This window comes from Marmota monax, unplaced genomic scaffold (assembly GCF_021218885.2).
Source record: "Marmota monax isolate L192 unplaced genomic scaffold, Marmota_monax_Labrador192_F-V1.1 WCK01_AAM20220418_F8-fsc00414, whole genome shotgun sequence".
NCBI lineage: Eukaryota > Metazoa > Chordata > Mammalia > Rodentia > Sciuridae > Marmota > Marmota monax.
The window spans coordinates 250104-271611 of record NW_026694289.1 but is presented as its reverse complement, the minus strand read 5'-3'; the positions used below and the strand labels follow the sequence as shown (position 1 = coordinate 271611).

General features: G+C 36.2%; 1 protein-coding gene across 12 annotated transcripts in view; it reads left to right on the top strand.

Moving 5' to 3' along the window:
* The window catches only part of Znf280b (zinc finger protein 280B), a 68359-nt gene extending 47641 nt beyond the window's left edge, over positions 1 to 20718 (top strand). For 6 of the 12 annotated variants that reach the window (XR_006856843.2, XR_006856840.2, XR_006856842.2 and 3 more), the window contains 3 exons: positions 2213 to 2259; positions 18247 to 18316; positions 19234 to 20718. The gene's annotated coding sequence lies outside the window, so the exon portion shown is untranslated. Of the gene's footprint in view, positions 1 to 2212; positions 2260 to 8033; positions 8114 to 10200; positions 10316 to 13244; positions 13327 to 18246; positions 18317 to 19233 lie in introns of all 12 variants that reach the window. The other 6 variants (XR_006856845.2, XR_006856848.2, XR_009228896.1 and 3 more) reach the window with 4 other exon arrangements.
* The last annotated feature ends 790 nt before the right edge of the window (positions 20719 to 21508 follow it).

The window sequence follows — 21508 nt, the reverse complement described above, 5'->3', positions numbered from 1 at the left end:
CTATACAAGGGACATATGTCATCTGTGTGTCTGAAATTATCCTCACCTGTAGAAATCCTCTACATAACCCCACATTATAAGGCAGTGTCAGAGGTCACATACTCCAGGGCAAGTATACTGTATCATAGACTTTATCATAGTCATGTGGAAAGCATTTTGAAGCCCTGATGCTTTTAAGTCATTTCATAGATTGTCAGAGTTGGGACGCACCTTTGGGGTCAACCAGTCAAACTCTTAGTGCTGGGTCACTCCTCAGTACCAGTCCAAAAGTTGATAACAGGTAGTGGGAGCCTTTGAGAATATTTGATGCCAGTATAATTATAAACCCTAGAAGTGCTGAAATCCTATGAGCTCCATAACCTGTGGACAGTGCCAGGTTATCCTGGAGTATCAATATTTTTGCAACTCTCATACAGAGCTGAGTTATAGAGATTCAGCGCTCCATTGGGCCAGATATCCATTATGCCTTATCCCACTGTTGGGTTGGCTGGTATGAAAATACACAGCCTCTTCACACAATGCATACAAACACATGGAATAGATAAGGAAGACTAGAAGGTACAATACATGATTTGTAGTGGTTATTTTTTAAAAGTAATAATGTCAGTACTTTCCACTCATGAATAATTTATTATTTTTACAACAAGGGATCAGTAATGAAATACATTTTTATCTTGTGGCTGATATTAAATCCATTCCCCTAATAAAATGTGTATATCATCTAGAGGAAAATTCTATATAATGAATTACAAATGCAGAATCAGCAAGTGGCTCTATGGAGGTTGAAATAGGCTTGGTAGATGTTAAAAAAAGTAGTGGCAAAAAATGACAAATCATGGCATTTGCAGGGAAATGGATGGCACTAGAGCAGATTATGCTAAGTGAAGCTAGCCAATCCCTGAAAAACAAATGCCAAATGTCTTCTTTGATATAAGGAGAGCAACTAAGAACAGAGTAGTGGGGAAAAGCATGAGAAGAAGATTAACATTGAACAGGGACGAGAGGTGGGAGGGAAAGGGAGAGAGAAGGGAAATTGCATGGAAATGGAAGGAAACCCTCATCGTTATACAAAATTACATATAAGAGGAAGTGAGGGGAAAGGGAAAAAAAAAAACAAGGGAGAGAAATGAATTACAGTAGATGGGGTAGAGAGAGAAGATGGGAGGGGAAGGGAGCGGAGGGGGAATAGTGGAGGATAGGAAAGGCAGCAGAATATAACAGACACTAGTATGGCAGTATGTAAAAACGTGGATGTATAACCGATGTGATTCTGCAATCTGTATACGGGGTAAAAATGGGAGTTCATAACCCACTTGAATCAAATGTATGAAATATGATATGTCAAGAGCTATGTTTTGAACAACTAATAATAATAAAAAAATAACCTAGATGCCCTTCAGTAGATGAATGGATAAAGAAAATGTGATATATATACACATGGAATATTACTGAGCAATAAAAGAGAATAAAATCATGGCATTTGCAGGTAAATGGATGGAGTTGGAGAATATAATGCTAAGTGAAGTTAGCCAATCCCCCAAAACCAAATGCCAAATGTTTTCTCTGATATAAGGAGGCTGATTCATAGTAGAGTTGGGAAGGGGAGCATGGGAAGATTAGACAAACTCTAGATAGGGTAAAGGGGAGGGAGGAGAGGGGAAGGGGCAAGGGGGTAAAAAAGATGGTGGAATGAGATGGACATCATTACCCTAAACACTTGTATAAAAACAGGAATGGTGTGAACATACTTTGTATACAACCAGAGATATGAAAAAATGTGCTTTATATGTGTAATATGAATTATAATACATTCTGCTGTCATTTAACAAATTCGAATAAAAAATAAAAATAAATAAATAAAAATAAAAAAGTAGTGGCAATTCTACATATAAATGGTCTGAAGAAGTGATGGGACTCTGTCATTTAATCATAAGATTTTAGTTTATATCCAGTTAGAGATGAATTATTTCATGTTGCTTTAGGCAATTACCTGAAAAGCCAAAGACTGTTTTGTCATTTCCCTCCTGCTATTCTCTTTGCCTTTCTTTTTCCATTAAGGAGAATGGTCCAGCAGCAGCTCAGTCCATACTTATTGATCACCAACATCATTTAGTCTAGTCCTTTGTCCGTATCAAGCAAAGTTCCTGGAGTAGTTAATGAGCAGCACCACAAATGAGCTTACAATTATTCTGTGTTCTTCTAATTTTCCCAGATGAAGAGGAACTTCTTAAGGAGGAGGCAAAGACCTGGCCCAGTAAGGTAAAATCACCTTTCTTTGTCTAAAATAGAAATGTTGCTTTTGTGAATTCTTTTCCCAGTTGATATCAAATATGAAAAATAAAATGAATCATGTACATTATAGGTTTTAGAGTGTTTACTTAGTAGAAGGAGATAGAGTCTTACCAATTGAATTCCTTATTCAAAAAGGCATAGAAAATTGGCAGTGTCAGGTTGTACATTGTATATTAGGGGGACTATCTTCTGAAGTAAAATTTCCTCTTTAGATTAAGAGTTTTAAATTTTTTCACTCAGAAGTTGACTCGACAGATATATCATCCACGAAGAGCTTTATGTTTTCTATAGGTGCCTGTTATGGTTTGAATCTGGAATATCCCCTGAAAACTCATGTGTTGAAAACATGATCCCCAATGCCTGAATGTCCAGGGGTGGGGCTTTTAGTAAGTGATTGGATCATAAGGGATATAACCTCATCAGCGGATTAATCCATTTGATAAAGTTCCTCTACCTTAAAAATTCTAGTTCTGCCTTACCTCTGGGTGCAACCAGTATGATTCATCTGAAGGTACTATAGAAATTCAATAATTAGTTTGAGTCAAGAATAATAATTGTAGGTTATTCAGTAAAAGAAAACTATGAAGAGGTTTAGCAGGTTTTTTTTAATGTGAAATTTTTAGTTTACCTAGTCAATTGATAGTGCTACAACCACAGAATTTTAGAAAGTGCATTAAAAATCAAGTGTGTTTCATTTAATGGTAGACGACATTTCCAACTAGTATTCTAAAATTACCTGATTTCTGAACATTAGTGCTTTAGATCTTTTCTCTGAAACTATGATGCCAGATTATTGCCATTAAGTTAGTAAATTTTTTAATCTAGAAGAGGTTTCAATTGATATAAAAATTGGATCAATAATACACCTCGTTCCCATGTTCCTTCCTTACACCATGGTCACAAGGTTACCTCCTTTACTAGCATCTTTCATTAATTAGGTACACTTGCTAAATTTTTTTCTGGTACTGGGGATTAAACTGAGGGCTTCATACGTGCTAGACAAGAGCTCTACCATTAAGCTGTATCTTCAGTCCTTTTTATTTTTTTTATTTTGAGAGAGCGTCTTGTAAAGTTACCCAGGCTGACCTTGAACTTGTACCCTTTTGCCACAGCCTGCCAATTCACTGGGATTACAGGCTTGCAACACCATGCCTGGCCTTTTGCTGTAATTAGTGAACACAAATTGATACATTATTTTTATCTTAAATCCATAGTTACATTAAGTTTCCCATCTGTATGTATATATTTCTGATTTCAAAATATTCATATTGTCATGTTCACTAAAAATTTCTCATTCTTTACTAATTAATTGCTTTCTCTTTGCCTAAAAGCCGTACCTACAGTTTTGTCTTTTCCAGAATGTCATCTAATTGGAATCATAGATCATGTAGCTTTTTCACATTAACTTGTTTCACTAATCAGTATTTATTTAAGGTTTCTTTGTGTCTTTGTCATCACATGAGAACTCACTTTTTTAAATATTCTACTGTACAAATGAACTAAAAGATGCCTATCCATTCATCTCTTGAGGGGCATCATGTTTGCTTCCAGTTTGGGTGACTAGGTAAGGCTGCTGTGCCTATTCTTGAAAAAAGTTTTGTGTGGATATAATTTTTCATCTCAATTGGATAAATGCTTAAGAGCATAGATATTGCATGATATGGTTAACAGATATTTTGATTAATAAGAATTTGGAAGGTTTCACCAATGAAACCATATGGCCTTGGAATGTTATTAATATTGATTCAGTTTATTTAATAAATATAAGTAATTCAGATTATTTCCTCTGTGAGCTTTAGAATATTAAGCCCTTTAAGGAATTACACATTTCATCTGTTTATCAAACTGTGGAATAAAGTAGTTTGTATTATGTCTTTTCTTAAACTTATTAAAGGCTAGGTGACATATAACCTAAGTATGGGCATGGATTGGCCATGTAAGAGCTGGAACAATAATTTCAAGGATTAGTAGCATAGAGGAAAAGAATCATATCCTTTTTTATGCTTTCAATATCCATGGGGTCAGTAATTCTGGCCTCTCTTTCATTTATTTGAGTAATTTAAATTTGTTCTCTCTTTTTTAGCTTGGAAAGCCTGGGTAAAGTTTCTCAATTGTATTGATCCTCTCAAAGAATCAGATTTTAGTTTCATTGCTTTTCTAATAATTTTTTTAATTTCATAGTCTTTTAAAAATTGTATTTCATTTTTATTGATTTATTTTAATTGGCGCATTATACTTACACATAAAAGTGGAAATCGTTGTGATATATTCATACATGCACATGCCATAGTTTGGTTAATTTTATCAGTATTACTTCCCTTTCCTGTCCCCCCCTCATTCCCTTTTCACTACTACATTGTTCTTTCTCTTATTTATGAGATCCCAACTTATTTTAATTCCTTATTTCTCTCTAGCTTCCATATATAAGAGAAAACATGCAACCCTTAACTTTCTGAGTATGGTTTATTTCACTCAGCAAGATGTTCTCCAGCTCTATTCATTTACCAGCAAATGACATGATTTTATTTTTCTTTATGACCACAATAAAACTCCATTGTGTATATTACCACATTTTCTTTATCCAATTATCTATTGGGGGACAACTAGGATGATTTTATATCTTGGCTGTTGTGAATTGTGCTTATATAAACATTGACATGCATGTATAATTATAATGTGATGATTTTGTATTTTTAGATAAATACCAAAGAGTTTAAGATAGTTTGGTCATATTGTTGATTCATTAGTAGTCTTTTGAGGAATATCCATTTCGATTTCCAAAGTGATTGTACTAATGTGCAGCCACGCCAACATTGTGTAAGTATACTTTTTTCTTCACATCCTCACCAGGATTTATTATTACTTATATTTTTGATGATTTCCATTTTAACTGAAGTGAGAGGAAATCTCTAGTTTTGAGTTGCATTTCCCTGACTGATTAGGATTTTGAACATTTTTTTAGTATATTTTTTTGGCTGCTTGAATTTCTTCTTTTGAAAAACGTCTGTTTAGTTCTTTTTTCCATTTATTGCTTGGGTTTTTTATTTTTATTTAATTCAATTTATTTATTTATTTTTTGTTAAACTTTTTGAGTTCTTTATATATTCTGGCTTTCAATCTACTGTTGGAAAAATAGCTGGCAAAGCCTGTGGCTGTGGCTCAGTGTTGGAGCACTTGCCTGGCATGTGTGAAACACTGTTTGATCCTCAGCACTGCATAAGAACAACAACAACAAAAAAGTAGCTGGCAAGATTTTCTCCCATTCTGTGGGTGGTCTCTACATGCTCTTGTTTCCTTTGCTGTGCAGAAGCCTTTTAATTCGAAAGAATCCCTTATTAAGGGAGTCATTGCCTGTATATTGGAGGATTGACCCTATCTTCTAGCAGTTGCAGTGTTTCTGCTCTAATGTCTAGGTTTTTGTTCCACTTTGAGTTGATTTTTGTTCAGGGTAAGAGTAGGAATCTAGTTTCATTTTTCTGCACATGGATATTCAGTTGTCTCAGCATCATTTGTTAAAAATTCTATCTTTCTTCCAACTCATGTTCTTGGCACTTTTGTCAAGGATCAGCTAACTGTGTCCGTATGTTTGTCTCTGAGTTTTCTGTTCTGTTCTACTGGTCTTCACATCTGTTTTTATGTCAATACCATGCTAGTTTTGTAACTATAGCTCTATAGTATAATTTGACATTTGGTCTTGTAATGCTTCCTGCATCTTTCTTTTTTTTTCAGTACCAGGGATTGAACTCAGGGGCACTCGACCACTGAACCACATCCCCAGCCCTATTTTGTATTTTCATTTAAAGACAGGGTCTCACTGAGCTGCTTAGCACCTTGCTTTTGTTGAAACTAGCTTTGAACTCATGATCCTCTTGCCTCAGCCTAAAAGCCACTGGGATTACAATCATACACCACTGCACCCGGTTCCTGTATCATTTATTTTTTTAGTTGTAGGCGAATACAATACCTTTATTTTATTTATTTATTTATTTATGTTTATGTTGTGCTGAGAATCAAACCTAGTACCTCACACATGCTAATGAGTGCTTTACCACTGAGCCACAACCCCAACCCTCATGTTTCATATGGCTCAATATTATTTTTGGTATTCTGGGTCTTTTCTTCCACAGGAATTTTAGGGCTGATTTTTGTTTGTTTGTTTGTTTAGTTCTGTGAAGAATGTCATTGGAATTTCTTAAATATCTTTATTTTATTTATTTATTTTTATGTGGTGTTGAGGATCAACCCAGTTCTTTACACATACTAGGCTGAGCCACAACCCCAGCCTCTCTCATTGGAATGTTGATGGGGATTGCATTAAATCTGTATATTGATTTTGGTACTATGGCCATTTTGACAATATTAAGTCTACCTATTCAGGAACATGGGAAGTCTTTCCATCTTTTAAGGTTATCTTTAACTTCTTTTTTCAGTTGTCTATAATTTTCACTGTAGTGGTCTTTCACCTGAATTCCTTTGTTAGATTTATTCTTAAGGTGTTTTTTTTTTAAGCTGCTGTAACTGGATGTTTTCCTGATTTGTTTCTCAGTAAATTCATTATTGGAATATAGGAAAGCTTTTTATTTTCCTTTATTGATCATGTATCCTGCTAGTTTGCTGAGTTTATCAGCTCTGGAAGATTTTGATGGAGAATTTTGGGTCTTCTAAGTATAGAATCATGTCAGCAAACAGATTATTTGATTTCTTCTTTTACTATTTTTATCCTTTTAATTTTTTTCTCTTGCCTGATTTCTCTGACTAGACTTTCAATGACTATATTGAATAGGAGTAGTGATAGTGGACAATCTTGTCTTATTCCTGATTTTAGAGAAATTCTTTCTTTCTTTTTTCTCCATTCAGTATGATATTGGCTGGAGTTTGTCACATATAGCCTTTATGACAGGGTAAGCGTCTATCCCTGTTTTTTTTTTTTTCCCTAGGGTTTTTAACATGAATGGCTGCTGAATGTTGTCAAAGTTTTTTTTTTTTTTTTTCCTGCAACTATTAAGATGATCATGTGATTTTTGTCATGGATTCTGTTTGCGTGATGAATTACATTTATTGATTTATGTATGTTGAACCAACCATGATCACTAGGATGAATACAACTTGATCATGATGTAAGTCTTCTTAATGGGTTATTGAATGCATATTGCTAATATTTAATTAAGGATTTTTGTATCAAGGTTCATCAGAGATATTGATCTATAGGTTTTCTTCCTTGATGTACCTTTAAAAAGCTTTAATACCAAGATGATACTGGTTTCATAGACTGAGTTTGGGAATCTTCCCTTCCTTTCTATTTCATGGAGTAGTTTCAGGAGGATTGGTGTTAGTTCTTCATTAAAGGTCTGGTATAACTCAGCTAAGAATTCATCTAGTCCTTGGCTTTTCTTTGTTGAGAGGCTTTTTATCACTGCTTCAATCTTGTTGATTGATATTGGTCTTATTAGGTTCTCTATATCCTCTTGGTTCAATTTGGGTAGGTTATATGAGTCTAGAAATTTGTCAGTGTGTTCTATATTTTCTGATTTATGGAAATGTAAGTTTTCAAAATATGCCCTAATTATACTCTGAATTTCAGAAATGTCTGTGGTGATATACCCTTTCTCATCTCTAATTTTGTTGATTTTTGTTCTGGTTGTTTTTTATTTTTATTTTTTAATTTTTTATAATGGGGATCTAACCAGGGGCACTTTAACACTGAGCCACATCCCCAAACCTTTTTAAATTTTTATTTTCAGACTGGTCTCATAAAGTTGCTAGAGTGGCTTTGAATTCAACAATCCTCCTGTCTCAGCCTTCTGAGTTGCTAGCACTACAGGTATGCACAACTTTGCCCAGTGGGTAGTTTGGCTAGGAATTTATCAATCATGTTTATCTTTTCAAAGAACCAACTCTTCTTTGTATTGACCCTTCTATTTTTTTTCTCGATTTCATTAATTTCTATTCTACTCCACAATTATTTCCCATCTTCTACTAGTTTTGGAATTAGTTTGTTCTTACTTTTCTAGGGCTTGAGATGAAGCATAAGATGGTATATTTATGATCTTTAGTGATCTTTCTGTTTTTCTTTTCTTTTTTTTTTAATGTGAATACTTAATGCCATAGGGGAGGGGGGATAGTAGAGGATAGGAAAGGTAGCAAAACACGACAGTCACTAGTATGGCAATATGTAAATCAATGGATGTGTAATTGATGTGATTCTGCAATCTGTATATGGGCTAAAAATGGGAGTTCATAACCCACTTGAAGCAAAGTGTGAAAGATGATATATCAAGAACTATGTAATGTTTTGAACAACCAACAATAAAAAAAAAAATAAAAATAAAAAAAATACGTAATGCCATAAACTTTCCTCTTAGTACCACTTCTATAATGTTCCAGAGATTTTGGTATGTAGTATTGCTGTTCTTGTTTAGTTGTAGGGATTTTTTTCTCCATTCATTTTCTTCTATGATCCAGCCCTCCTAAATTTAAAAGAGTATAGTTTGCTTTCCATGTGTTTATGTGGTTTCTGGAAGTATTCTTGTTGTTGATTTTAATTTTAATCCATTATGATATGATAAGATGCATAGGATAGTATCAGTTTTACTGTATTTGCTAAGACTTGCTTCATGTCCTAAAACGTGGTCTATTTTTGAAAGTGTTCCATTAATTGCTGAGAAGAGAGTGTACAGCTGTTGTTGGGCGACATATTATGCAGATGTTTGTTAGGTCCATTTGATTTATGGTATCATTTAGATCAAAATTGCCTTTATTGATTTTATGTCTGGGTGATCTTTCTCTTATTGAAAAGGTACATTGAAATCGCCCAATATTTTTATATTGAGACTGAAAGTCAAGAAGTGTTTTATATAATAAGGTGTACTAACATTTGGGGCATAAATATTGATAATTGTATCTTCTTTTATTGTTTTTTAACATCATATGGTGAACTTCCTTGTCTCTTCTGATTAATTTTTGCTTATATGACAAATCTTCTTTGTCATACATGAGAATAGCTATTCCTGCTAGTTTTCAGACTCAATTTTCATAGAATATCTCTTTGTATCCTTTTACTTTCACTCCATAGACATCTTTGTCTTGAAGATGACTCTCTTGCAAACAGCCGGTGATTGGGTTTTCTTCTTTAATCCATTCTAATATATATATTGATTTAAAAAAAAATAAATGACAGCAGAATGCATTATAATTCTTATTACACATATACAGCGCAATTTTTCATATCTCTGGTTGTATATAAAGTATGTTGACACCACCAATTCATGTCTTCATACATGTACTTTGGAGCCAGTCTATATTTTTTAAGTGGAGGTTGAGACCACTTATATTCAAAGTTATTATGGACAGATGTTTATTATTTCCAGTTATTTTGATTTGTTTCATAGATTTAATTTGTTTTAATTTTCATTTACTTAATTGGGAGCTTCAAGTTTTAATTTTTCTTAACTTCTAGACTGTTAACCCTTTGTTGTTAAAAATATTGTTTAGGGGCTGGGGCTGTGCCTCAGTGTTAAGGGCACCTGCATAGCATATGGAGGTATTAGGTTTGATCCTCAGCACCACATAAAAATAAATAAACCAAATGAAGGTATAAAAAAAAAAATATTGTTTTAGGATAAAGACCTTATCCCTTCCCTCAGCCCAGGCTGAGCACTGTATTCCATAAGACCCCAGCGTGCACAGTAGTGTGCTCTGCCAGTGCCACAAACCAAATATATAAAAACACTAATGTCTTTTTCCAATGAATCCCAATAATTTCTACTTCAAGTTTCCATTTCTAAAGAAAAATAATCCATTCAAACACTGGGATTTCTCTGACCTCTCTGGTATGAAAGTTACATTGTGCAGTTTACCATCTCTTCCCCCTGCTTTCCATCTATACCTCTGGGGCTACCATGGAGATAGATCATTCACTTGGACAGGAAGTTTTCCTCACTGCTGAATGGAGCCTTCCCTGGATGGCCCTTGTTCATGGGTTCATGCTGTCCTTGGAGGAAATATCCTACGTTTTATCCCTCAGGTAAGACAGGTTCTAACGATTTAGGGCCCATTAACAGGTAGAACCAACCTGTGGCATTATGTAGTATTATACATGAGACCCCTCTGCTGAGTGCACTTGCAGGTGTGCTCACTAGAGTTGTTAAGACAGTAAGGCTGAGAAATTGTGACCTCACTGCAGGACTTGATACACTTTGAGTGGCTGCAATGGTTTGAATGTGCCCTCCAAGTTTCCTGTGTTGGAATTGTAATCCTCATTGTAAGGGAGTTAATAAGTGGTATCTTTGAGAGGTAATTCAGTCATGAGGTCTGTCTTCTTTTTTGTGGGAGTGGGTTTTTAATTTTGAGAAATTTTTTTTTTTTTTTTTTAATAAAGGCAAATTCAGCCCTTTGTTGGTTTCTCTTGCCCTCTCACTTTTTGCCATGGGATAATACAGCAAAAAGTCTAATCAATTGCCAGCACCTCCCCAGACTCTAGAAAAGAAAAATAAATGCCTTTTCTTTATGAGTAATCCAGTTTTTGCTATTTTGTTACAGAAACACAGAACAGACTGAAAGGCAAAATGAAAATTTGAACAGCCCTATGAAAAAAAGCACAGAAAAAGGACAGTTACATATAATGAATCATGATCTTTTTTTTTTTATTATTTATACAGCACAATGTAATTGATAAAGATGCACGAGGAACAACACAGATTTCACCTTACAAATAATTTTTTTTGGTGTCATCCATTTATAGTACAACACTTCATCAATAGCTTGATAAATCCTATGGTGTTTCTAGCTAACTTTTGCAGAAATTTACTGGTTGTATCATGATAGCATGTATTTTTAGCAAGTAGATATTCAACTAATATACTTGAAAACAGTTTCTGTCACTGTGGGCACATGTATGATGTGACATAATGTTAATAATTTATTACTCTGAGGACAATGTTTTTGCGTTTCAAGCATAAGTGGAACTATGTAGGGTATTTCCCAGAATGCAGATTCCATTTCCAGAACTTCCTCATCTTGCATCACTGAAACTTTGTACCCTTTTGCCGGCAGCTCCCCATTTTTCCAAGGCCCACACCCATGGTAACCACTATCTGCCTCTGGGAGTTCAGCTGGTTTAGATTTCTGATGAAAATTAGATCATGTAGCATTTCTTTCTATGTCCCCTTATTTCCTTTGGCATACTGTCCTATATGTTCATAAACCTTGTTGTAAATGATAGCATTGTATTCTTTTTATGATGCATGTTATTCTCAGCATCAGATGACATAAATCTTTCTTTTTAATGTTTTTAGTTGTAGGTGGACATAGTAACTTTATTTTATTTGTTTATTTTTTTTAATGCAGTACTGAGGATCAAAACCAGTGCCTCACACATGCTAGGCAAGTGCTATACCACTGAGCCACAACCCCAGCCCTGGCTGACATCTTTTTATATGTGGGCCCAATATATAAAAATCTGTTATGAAAACTGAAGATTACTTTTTCAGAATTTATTTCCAAAATATGTAAAATTAACATGAGTAACAATTTAAGAACAAGCTTTGGGGATCCTGTGACATACACAAGGCATCATACATCATGCCTGAAAAGAGCAAAACCCATTTGCCAACAGAGTTGTAGGCCTGGTTTCACATGAACATGCACATGCATATTTGTGGATATAAGGATTTAAGAGACACAAACACACACACACTAACTAAATATTAGCTCTCACAGCTTAAAAAAAATCACTTCAAAAATAGTCCCAGAAGTAAAGTAAAAATTAATAACTCAAAATCAGATAACTCAAAAGATAAGGATCAAAGGACAAAAATATTTGGTGAGAGAAATAAGCCAGTAGAAACTACTAGTTGATTATTTTACAATGGAACAGATCAATATAAAGAAGAAATATAGGTCTGGGGCTGTGGCTCAGTGGTAGTGCATTTGCCTGGCATGTGCAAGGCACTGGGTTTGATATTAAAAAAAAAAAAAAAGAAGTAGTAATATAAATAATTCAAGAAGAAAATAACTGTACATAGTAGGAAAGAAACCACTACAGGGTTCTGAAAATGGAAGCCGTTTGAAGGAAATAACTATGGATTTCGGGAACATGGAAGCAGTTGTACCTTTCTAAGACAAGCCTGCTATGGAGGAGCAATAAACAGGTGCAGGATCACAATAAAGAAGGACAGCTACAAAGTAGGTGGTGAAACAGAAGAGTCACTGAAGATTGGGGGAAGTACAAAGCCAGGAATTGGCAGGAAGCGAGATGTCTTTCTTTTGAGCATTGATTGCACAGACCCGATAGAAAAAAGCTCTGTTAAAAAGAAAAGTTTTACTGAATCCTGTTGCTCTTAAAAATTCATAGAAACAAATTTCATATAAAGTTGGGTGACAGAAAAATATTGATGCCAATTCTATGCACAGGTATCTTAGGAGAAGAGGGTTTACATGAGTAAGGTCACTATGAAAGTTCTCAGTCTTAATGAGACTAGGTATAAAGTCCTCAATATCCCAGTGATCATGGAAGATCTTGGCTAAATTTGTTTCCAAGGTCCCTCTTACAGGAACAAACTTCTGTCAACAAAATTCCTAGAGAAAAGTTGAAATAAGGAGATGTGAAAAGTGATGAATTGAAAGTTAACATGAAAAATGTTGATACCACTGTTTTTAATTAAGACAAAATGAGGGATATAGGAGTGAAAGAGTGAGAGTAATGGTAGTAAATAAGGTGACAGCTTTATAATAAATACATCAAATTTTACCTTTGTTTTCCTATGATTTTTTTAGACAGAAAGTGACTATCATTTAATACTAAAATATCCAACATTGAAAACAAACTTATTTACAAAAAATAACCATTATGCATACAAAAACATAAACTCTATCTAATTGAAACTATGGAGAGGAAGAGTAGGATGTAGCTTCTGTCCTTGTGCCTCTTCCCTGATTGGAGCTTCTCATTCTAGGAAAGCCCCAGCTCCTCTGATCCCCAAGATTGCAGGTCACTCTCCTCTAATGAGTCGGAATAGAAAGCTGCAACACAAACAGGTGTGGCTCACTGGGGAGATACAAGGGAGTAGGCACAGGCTGTGAAGTGTGTTCAGAGCACAGGGTTCCTTAGGCCCTGAATGGTGACTTTGGACCATAACCACCCAGGTCCTATGTATCCACATCCAAAGTGTACATAGCTTGTCTTCTACCTTCTGCTGTGGGTGTTATCTGTAGGTACAAGTTGTCTGTGAATATCCTCTAGGAACTAATTCACCTAGATATTCACTTGGGCACCTTCAGGAGCCAGTCATCTAAACAGTGAACCTGATGCAAAGGAAAGAAAGGGGAGTTTCTGACTCTGACTTTGTAAGATCCAGTCCCACACACTTGGGACCCCTGAGGCACAGAAGTTCTGGTGACATCGGGGAATGGTTCTGAGAATGAAACGGCCCTGCCCCTGTATCCCTGAACTCCCTAGAATCCATCATGTAAACCAACATATTAAATATAGACAATTTGTTGGTTGCTCTTTTGATTTTCCTGGTGTACATTCCCATTAAATTTGTCTCTGTTCATTTTAATTGAAATAATCCATTGACTGTGAGTCCATATGGATTTCATCATTTTAGAATAGATTGTATTTTTTAAAGTGTTATGAAATCAGGTATGTATATGTTATCCAAAATCAGAAAACAAATGTAAGAAACTTGCAATCTAGCTCCTTTATCCCATGTATGTGCATTCCCTAGTAGTATTGGTTTTGTTTGAATTTGAAATGTGTATTCAAAAAAAAAAAAAAAAAATCACAGAAAAAAAACTCTTCCCGAGAATCTCCATTTAAAAGAGAAATATTGGCATTAGGTGACCCCAGTCCCCAACAGGGATCTACATGGTTTGAGGGTTCCCAGGACTTGACCAAATCCCAGCTGATCTTGAAGATTCTAGTGTTAGCCCACCACGCCCCAATTTGCTTTCCTGCTGACACTTAGTAAGACTATCTTCTTGTACAAGAGGCATCCTGGCTCCCTCTCTCCACCTCACGTTCTTCCCAGGATGCCTGAAAAGGATGGAAGTCATGGTCACCTTGCAATATCTCCCCACAACTAGTTATTCACTAGCTATTATCCCTGTTGATTTGAGCAAGAGTAGGTATTTCCTGAAGAATGAGAGTTTGAACAATACTTGTAGCATCTTCACAAAGGACAAATGGAGTAGCACCCTCTGTATTCATGGGCATGTTGGACCTACCACCTGCTATAGCCTCTCCTAGTTGAAGCAGCAATATGAGCCTCAGCCTGGCAGGAATAGAAGCAGGTCATACAATGGTGTCCATTCCCTCGGAGCATATCCTGGTACCTCCTTCACTTGCACACAGGGATTTTTACCACTCTCCTTCTCCACTTGCATGCTTACACACACATCAGCTACCAGTGCAGTGTTCTCCTTGGTTTTCTCGATGTACCAAACAGAAAATGTAGGCAAGGAGCAGAGAAGATGTGTACTTATCTGATTCACCCTCCATATACTCCCTCCATACTCTCATTGTTTCTTTTCCTCTTCAAAACCCCAAAGTCCTGGCTGCTTTCAGTTACTCCAGAAAAAGAGATGTTTGTGACATTTGGAAGGAAGACAAAACTGGTGTCTGGAGCTACCCAGAATAAGAACATGTTTGTGTTACACAGAGAAGACCAGACTTCTTCCCATTTCATTCCAGGAGCATGGGTTCCAGCTCTTCTGTCTCCAGCCCAGCTGCTGGTTCGCTATACAGGGTTGCTCAGTATAATTCATTATTGTAGCCTGTGGGTGGGAAACTAGGACGATGGTAATAAAGGAGAGGGAAAGCAGTGAAATTTTATAGACATTAAGGGGTTGACTGTAGTCGTGTGCCCCCAGATGTTGTGTGGCTCAATGAAGCACTGCATAGGCAACAGTGAACCCTCACAGGGTGAAGTGATCACACAAGGACAGATTTCTCAGAACCTATCCATAGGAAAGTGACTGAATGAACTGCCTAGGTGAAATCAGCTTGTTCATTAACTACCAAAAGTGGGAAAAAAGAAGATCTAAAAACAGGAGCTCATGAATAAAATGACAGAGGACAGAGAAGAGTTGTGAGAGAAAGTGAATTACATGCACTTTGTATCTGTGTTCTCTAAATCTTCTGGAAAACTGAAGAGAATCTTCTGAGTGCATAGGAATGGTGGTAGTGGTAAGGTGGCCATGGGAAAGGAAAGGAGAGAGTTAAAGCTGAAGTAGGGACTGGCTACTGCTGAGTACTCTGTCACCCAATCTCAGGACTCTCATCTCTCTACTCCTCTCCAAGGCCTGGATTGTAACTCTGCAATGAGGAAGTGGGTTCCTGATCTTCTGCATTTCCCAGCCCTCAGATTCTGTAACTGCAGCCAGGTGCCTCTGTCATCCTCTTCTTCCTAGAGGCAATCAGTATTCCCATGATGTTCTGAATACAACACTGACTCCTTTCCCTCTTCCCTTCCTTTGTTGCCTGCTCTTATTCTCTTCTGTCATGCCATTTACTTTTGCTTTCTCAATCTCTACCCATCATAGTGTTCTCCAGTGTAAAAACATAAGCACAAATATAAAGATGGACTCCATCCACTCCCAAGAAATCAATGAATCCTTTCCTACATTGGGAGTGAGTTCCATGGGTTTGAGACTGTCTTGGATTCTGTGGTAGATAAGGACAACCAACTCCACATATACATGACTGTTTTATACCTGTGATAGCCTTAGGTATTTGGGAAATATTCTTTGTGCTAACCCCATATATTTCCTAAAACATTAGAGATGGCAAACACAAATTTAGAAGTACCATGACCTGTCTAAATCCCATTAGTCTATAAGAGATGCAACGAGTGAGACAAGGAGTGAAAGTCACATAAGTAAATGGCATCTACTGGAGTTTTCACAGACAATTGGATGGACTGGCCAGAATACTGACCAGAGAGGCCTGCTGGTAGGTCTGAATAAAGGGAACAGTACACAGGCACTGGAGTGCAGAAATAGATCAGCACTGTTTGGTTGGAATAGCCCCTTCCCACATATCATCTAGCATTCCTTTCTGGACATGGAAGGGCTCATGGGGCAGCTGGATACAGGCCTCACAAATAGCACATTGAAATAATCAGCCTTGGGTGAGATGTGGAAGCTGACATGAGTTCAGATTAAACTTCTGCCTCCCTTCTGTAGGATGCTTGAGCACACATTAATCCCAGAGGCAGTATTCTTGAACTACCCCATCCCAGCTTGCCAATGCACTATAATCCAGGAATTTGAGAATAAGGACAACAAAAAAAAAGTCCTAAAAGTAAAGAGGGTGTGTGTCAACCTGTCAACACCCACAACCAGACACAGGTTCAAAGTTGTTCCTATGATAGAGTACTATCTTGGGCTGGGGCTGTAGCTCCTTGTGCTTGCCTCACACATGTGAGGCACAGGGTTCGATCCTCAGCACCACATAAAAATAAATAAAGATATTGTGTCCATCTACAACTAAAATATTAGGGAGAAAAAAGTATTATCCCATCTTATATCCCTTCTGCTTTGTGCAAACTCGGCCTGATGCCCTCACCATACCAAATGTTGGTGCCTTGATCTTAGATACTCCAGCCTGATGATCTGTGAAAAATAAATTCCTATTTCTTATTGAGGGTATGATCAATCAAATCCCAGACCTTTGATATGTACTTTGGCAAAGGCAGGAAAAACAATCTTCTGAGACTGGTTTCCTTTATCAAAGAATAAAAGATAGTTACAAATAAAGGACATTGAAATCCTGTAGACACAAACCCTCTTATTGCCATGTTATTAAAACATGAACAAATAAGATTTTTTTTTTCATATATTAATTTAGTTGATGTAGAAAAAAAAAAACAAGAAGGCAGCACTTCTATCTCAGATGAAGTCAAATGACCTTACCAGGACATTCAGTGGGTTCTCCCTGTCATTGCTGTTACTTGCAAGTGACTACAATAAGTCCTCAGAAGAAACTAGGAGGACACAGAGTAACTGTTAGTATATTGATGGTGCTTCTTTTTTTTTTAATATTTTTTTATTTGTTGATGGACCTTTATTTTATTTATTCATATGTGGTGCTGAGAATTGAACCCAGTGCCTCACACATGCTAGGTAAGTGTGCTACCACTGAGCCCCAATGCTGCTGCTTTTGAACTGTTCAAAAGCATTTACTTGATGTAGAATATATTGTTAACTGATCATTTTTATAATTTATGAAGAAAGATTTGAAATTATTAAAATCCCACTATTTATAAATACTACTAATTATATTTTTCCTCCTATTGTCTTTTTCTGTACAATACATGTATATCCATTGTGTTAGTAGCTGACCATACTCACACTAGCCACCTGACAGTGGAACAGTTCATAGTATGTGGTGAGTGCTAGCACTTTAACCCAGCTGAGCAAGAGTCATGGACACAATGCAAGAGTCATAGACACCGGGCTAACAGCTAAGATATACTTTGAGTTCTTATTTGTCAGTGTCCCTTGTATGTGTGTTGTGTGGTGAGCATATTATTAAATATAATAGATATATCCCTGATTCTTTTCTGTTACAAGTAAGAGACTGAGGAGGGACTCCAGCCCTGGCAGATGTTGCCCTTAACTGTCCCACTAGTTCCCTCTCAACTCTCAGTATCTGGGAGGTATGTGGGGCTCAGAACCATGTGGGCTATGTGTGCTTCACACTTAGCGCTATAGCAATGTCTGCTGTTAAATGTATCCATCTCCACCCAGTGTTTTGTGAATACTGAAGCCACTTTATGATGATAGACTGTGTTTGGAATATCTGAAAGCTGTAACTCCCCCCAGGGGTATACACATGTGCTAGGGCTCCCTGGCCTCTATGGCTGAGTGATGGATAAAAGTTCGGTAGCCCAGAGTATTAGCACTGGCTCCAGTGACTGGCTTTAAATTTTCCTCTTTCTCTTACAATGTCAGGAACCTGGGTCATTCATCACTGCATCATCTCTATTTAAGGATGTAAACCTAAACCTCAGATTCTGCTATGGTGAGTACTGAATGAGTATATCGATTCATGTAATGTGTGCAGTGGTATGGTTTTTGTTTGTTTGTTTTGTGGGGTTTTTTTGTTAATTTTTTTCTATGCCTGTAGGAACATATTGTCTGGGGAAATACACACACACACACACACACACACACACAAATTGAGAATCACTACACAAGGATTTACTCATAGATATCTCCCAATCCTCCTGCACACAAACCCACACCACCAAAATGATATAGCTCCTTGTGCAGTCTGTAGATGATTATCATAATTCTTCTCTGGGTTGAGTTTCCTTCACAAAACCCCTAATCCTCTTTCCAGCATATTCTGGCATCAGGATGGCTTGAGAAAACAGGCAAGAAAGTCTTGCCTTTCTCAGCACTTAGATATTTGTTTAGTAATGCAATAAGTTGAGAATATGTAGTTTTTATTTGCTCCTGAGTCCATCTGCATTTAGGAATGTAAACACTTTTAAGGATCACGTCATGCCACTTCCTATTTACACAGAGCTTTTATTCACCATGGTGATGTGAGAAAGCTGAATATGAAACAGTGATCTAGGAAATGGCCACAAAATAAAGCCCAGATGGCACTTGCACAAAAGACATGATCTTTGCATGGAAGGATTCTCAAGTTTCTTCTGGTTGGCATGTACAAAATTTCTTATCAACCAGAAAAGCATTTACTGAGGGAAATTCTCACTACCATACAGTCTATAACTGATGCCATCTTACATAAATGCCATCTGGAGTCAGGTAATAGTTGCTAATATACTGGTCATTGACATTCCTTAGCAAAGAAAATTGTTTAGGTCATCTGTATTGTATTTAATCAGATTTTTGTGTCTGAAGTTGACTGAAAAAAAAAAAAATGTCTATAAGGAAACCTTACCTTACCTTTACCTTGGAACTTACTAGATCCTCCACCAGGACCTCCACAGGAGCTAGAAGAACACAGAATGGACTGAGTACATTGGAGTGTGTTAAGGATGACTCTCAAGGAACTTTCTTGGTATGGAGTGATGGTTGATTAACAACAGAGACTGAGTTTCTGCTGGAATGTGATCCTTACTGGGTGAAGGGAGAAAATAGAGTGGAATGGGAATGAATAGAGCCTTGGCTTTGTAGTGTACTATGACTAATCAATCCAAAATAGTTCACTTACAAATAGGTTCATGCTGAAATGCACTATATAATTAAATGTTGATGTCTTGTCATTCTTCCTGTCTATTCTGAAAGCCAAGTAATTCCTTACTTATCTCTAAATTTTGTGAAAATATTTGGCCTCTGTGCATCTACATCTGCTGGACTGCATTGATCTTATATTTGATATGACTTAAAAGTTTTTTTCTGGTTAAATATACACAATTTAATCTTTTTTTAAAAAAAATTGTCAATGAAACTTTATTTATCTATTTATATGTGATGCTGAGAATCAAACCCAGTGTATTTTAATCACTTGAAAGTATGAATATATTTTTAGTGGCATTGAGTCCTGAAAACTTTCTACATAATCAGCAGTAAAACAAAGATATCTGCTTTCCTTATTGCTATTAATCACTGGAATGAAAATTCTAGTTGGAGCAATTAGAAAAGAACCATTTTAAAAAGCATTCAATTCTGATGGGAGACAATGAGATTATTTCTATTCACAAAGGACATGATACCATGCATTATTTCTATTCACAAAGGACATGATACCATGCATCAAAATTCCCAGAGACTCCATTAGACATCTCAGAACAAGTGACTAAATTTGACAAAGTTGCAGTGTAGAAGATCAAGGCAAAATCACTTTGTCAATATATATCAGCAAAAAATGACTTTAAGATAGGAACTTTGTTTATGATAACATCTAAAATAATAACAGATGTAGGAATAAATTTAATTAGGAAAAGAAAACTATGTATATTTCCTGAAATTATTACTGAAAGAAAAGACAACGTTAGTAAATGTTAGTGAATGTGTGTTCGTAAATGGAAATATGTAATACAATTACAATGTCAATATCACAGAAAATTATTCTACAGAGATAGAAAATGTTTCTTAATATTTCAACATACTCTTTATATAAAGAGAAGTCTAGAAATTAACATGGAATCCAGGCTGGGCATGGTGGCATGTGCTTGTAATACCAGAAACTCAGGAGGCTGAGGCAGGAGGATTTCGAGTTCAAAGCCAGCCTCAGCAGAAAGTGAGGCACTAAGCAACTCAGTGAGACCCTGTCTCTAAATAAAACACAAAAAAGAGCTGGGGATGTTGCTCAGTGGTTGAGTGCTCCTCAGTTCAATCCTGAGTACCAAAAAAAGAAAAAGAAAAGAAAAAAAGAAAGAAAGAGAGAGAGAGAGAAAGAAAGAGAGAGAGAGAGAGAGAGAGAGAGAGAGAGAGAGAGAGAGAGAGAAAGAAATTAACATGGAATCCAAAGGGACTATTAATAGCCATAGTAATCTTGAAAAAAAATTTGGAGGACACAAAATTTCTAATTTCAACATTTACTATAGAGCTACATTAATTCAAATAGTTGGTACTAACATAAGGATAGACACAGAAAGCAATGAGATAAATTTGAGAGTTGAGTACTAAATGGCCACATCTGCAGATAGCTACTTTTTTAATATTTATTTTTTAGTTGTAATTGTCAAAATATTTTAAATATTTTATTTTTATGTGGTGCTGAGGATTGAACCCAGGGCCTCGCACGTGCCAGACGAGTGCTCTACCACTGAGCCACAATCCTAGCCCCCAGACAACTAATTTTTAACAAGCCATTGAAATAGGGAAAGAACACTCTCTTCAACAAATAATATAACAACTGGATTCCCACATGCAAAAAAATAAAGTTAGATCTTTACTTTATACTGTGTATGAAACTTAACTGCAAGTGGATCAAAAGCCTGAGTAGCGAAACTAAAACAGAAGATTCTGAAAAAAGGATTAATAGGGGTAAGACATTGAGACCTTGAATTGTTTGATATGACACTAAATGCTTGAGCAGAAAAATAAAAAGAGTGGGATAAATTGGATTTCATTAAAATTAAAAACATTTTTGTCATTAGTAACAGAAAAGAAAGTGAAAAATTACCCATGTACAGCTCCAGTAAGGGGTAAAAACAGGGCTAAATACACTTCCCAAGCCCATACACTAGCAAAAGAGGTGCACTAAAAAATACAAGATTTTATCATAAGATTATGT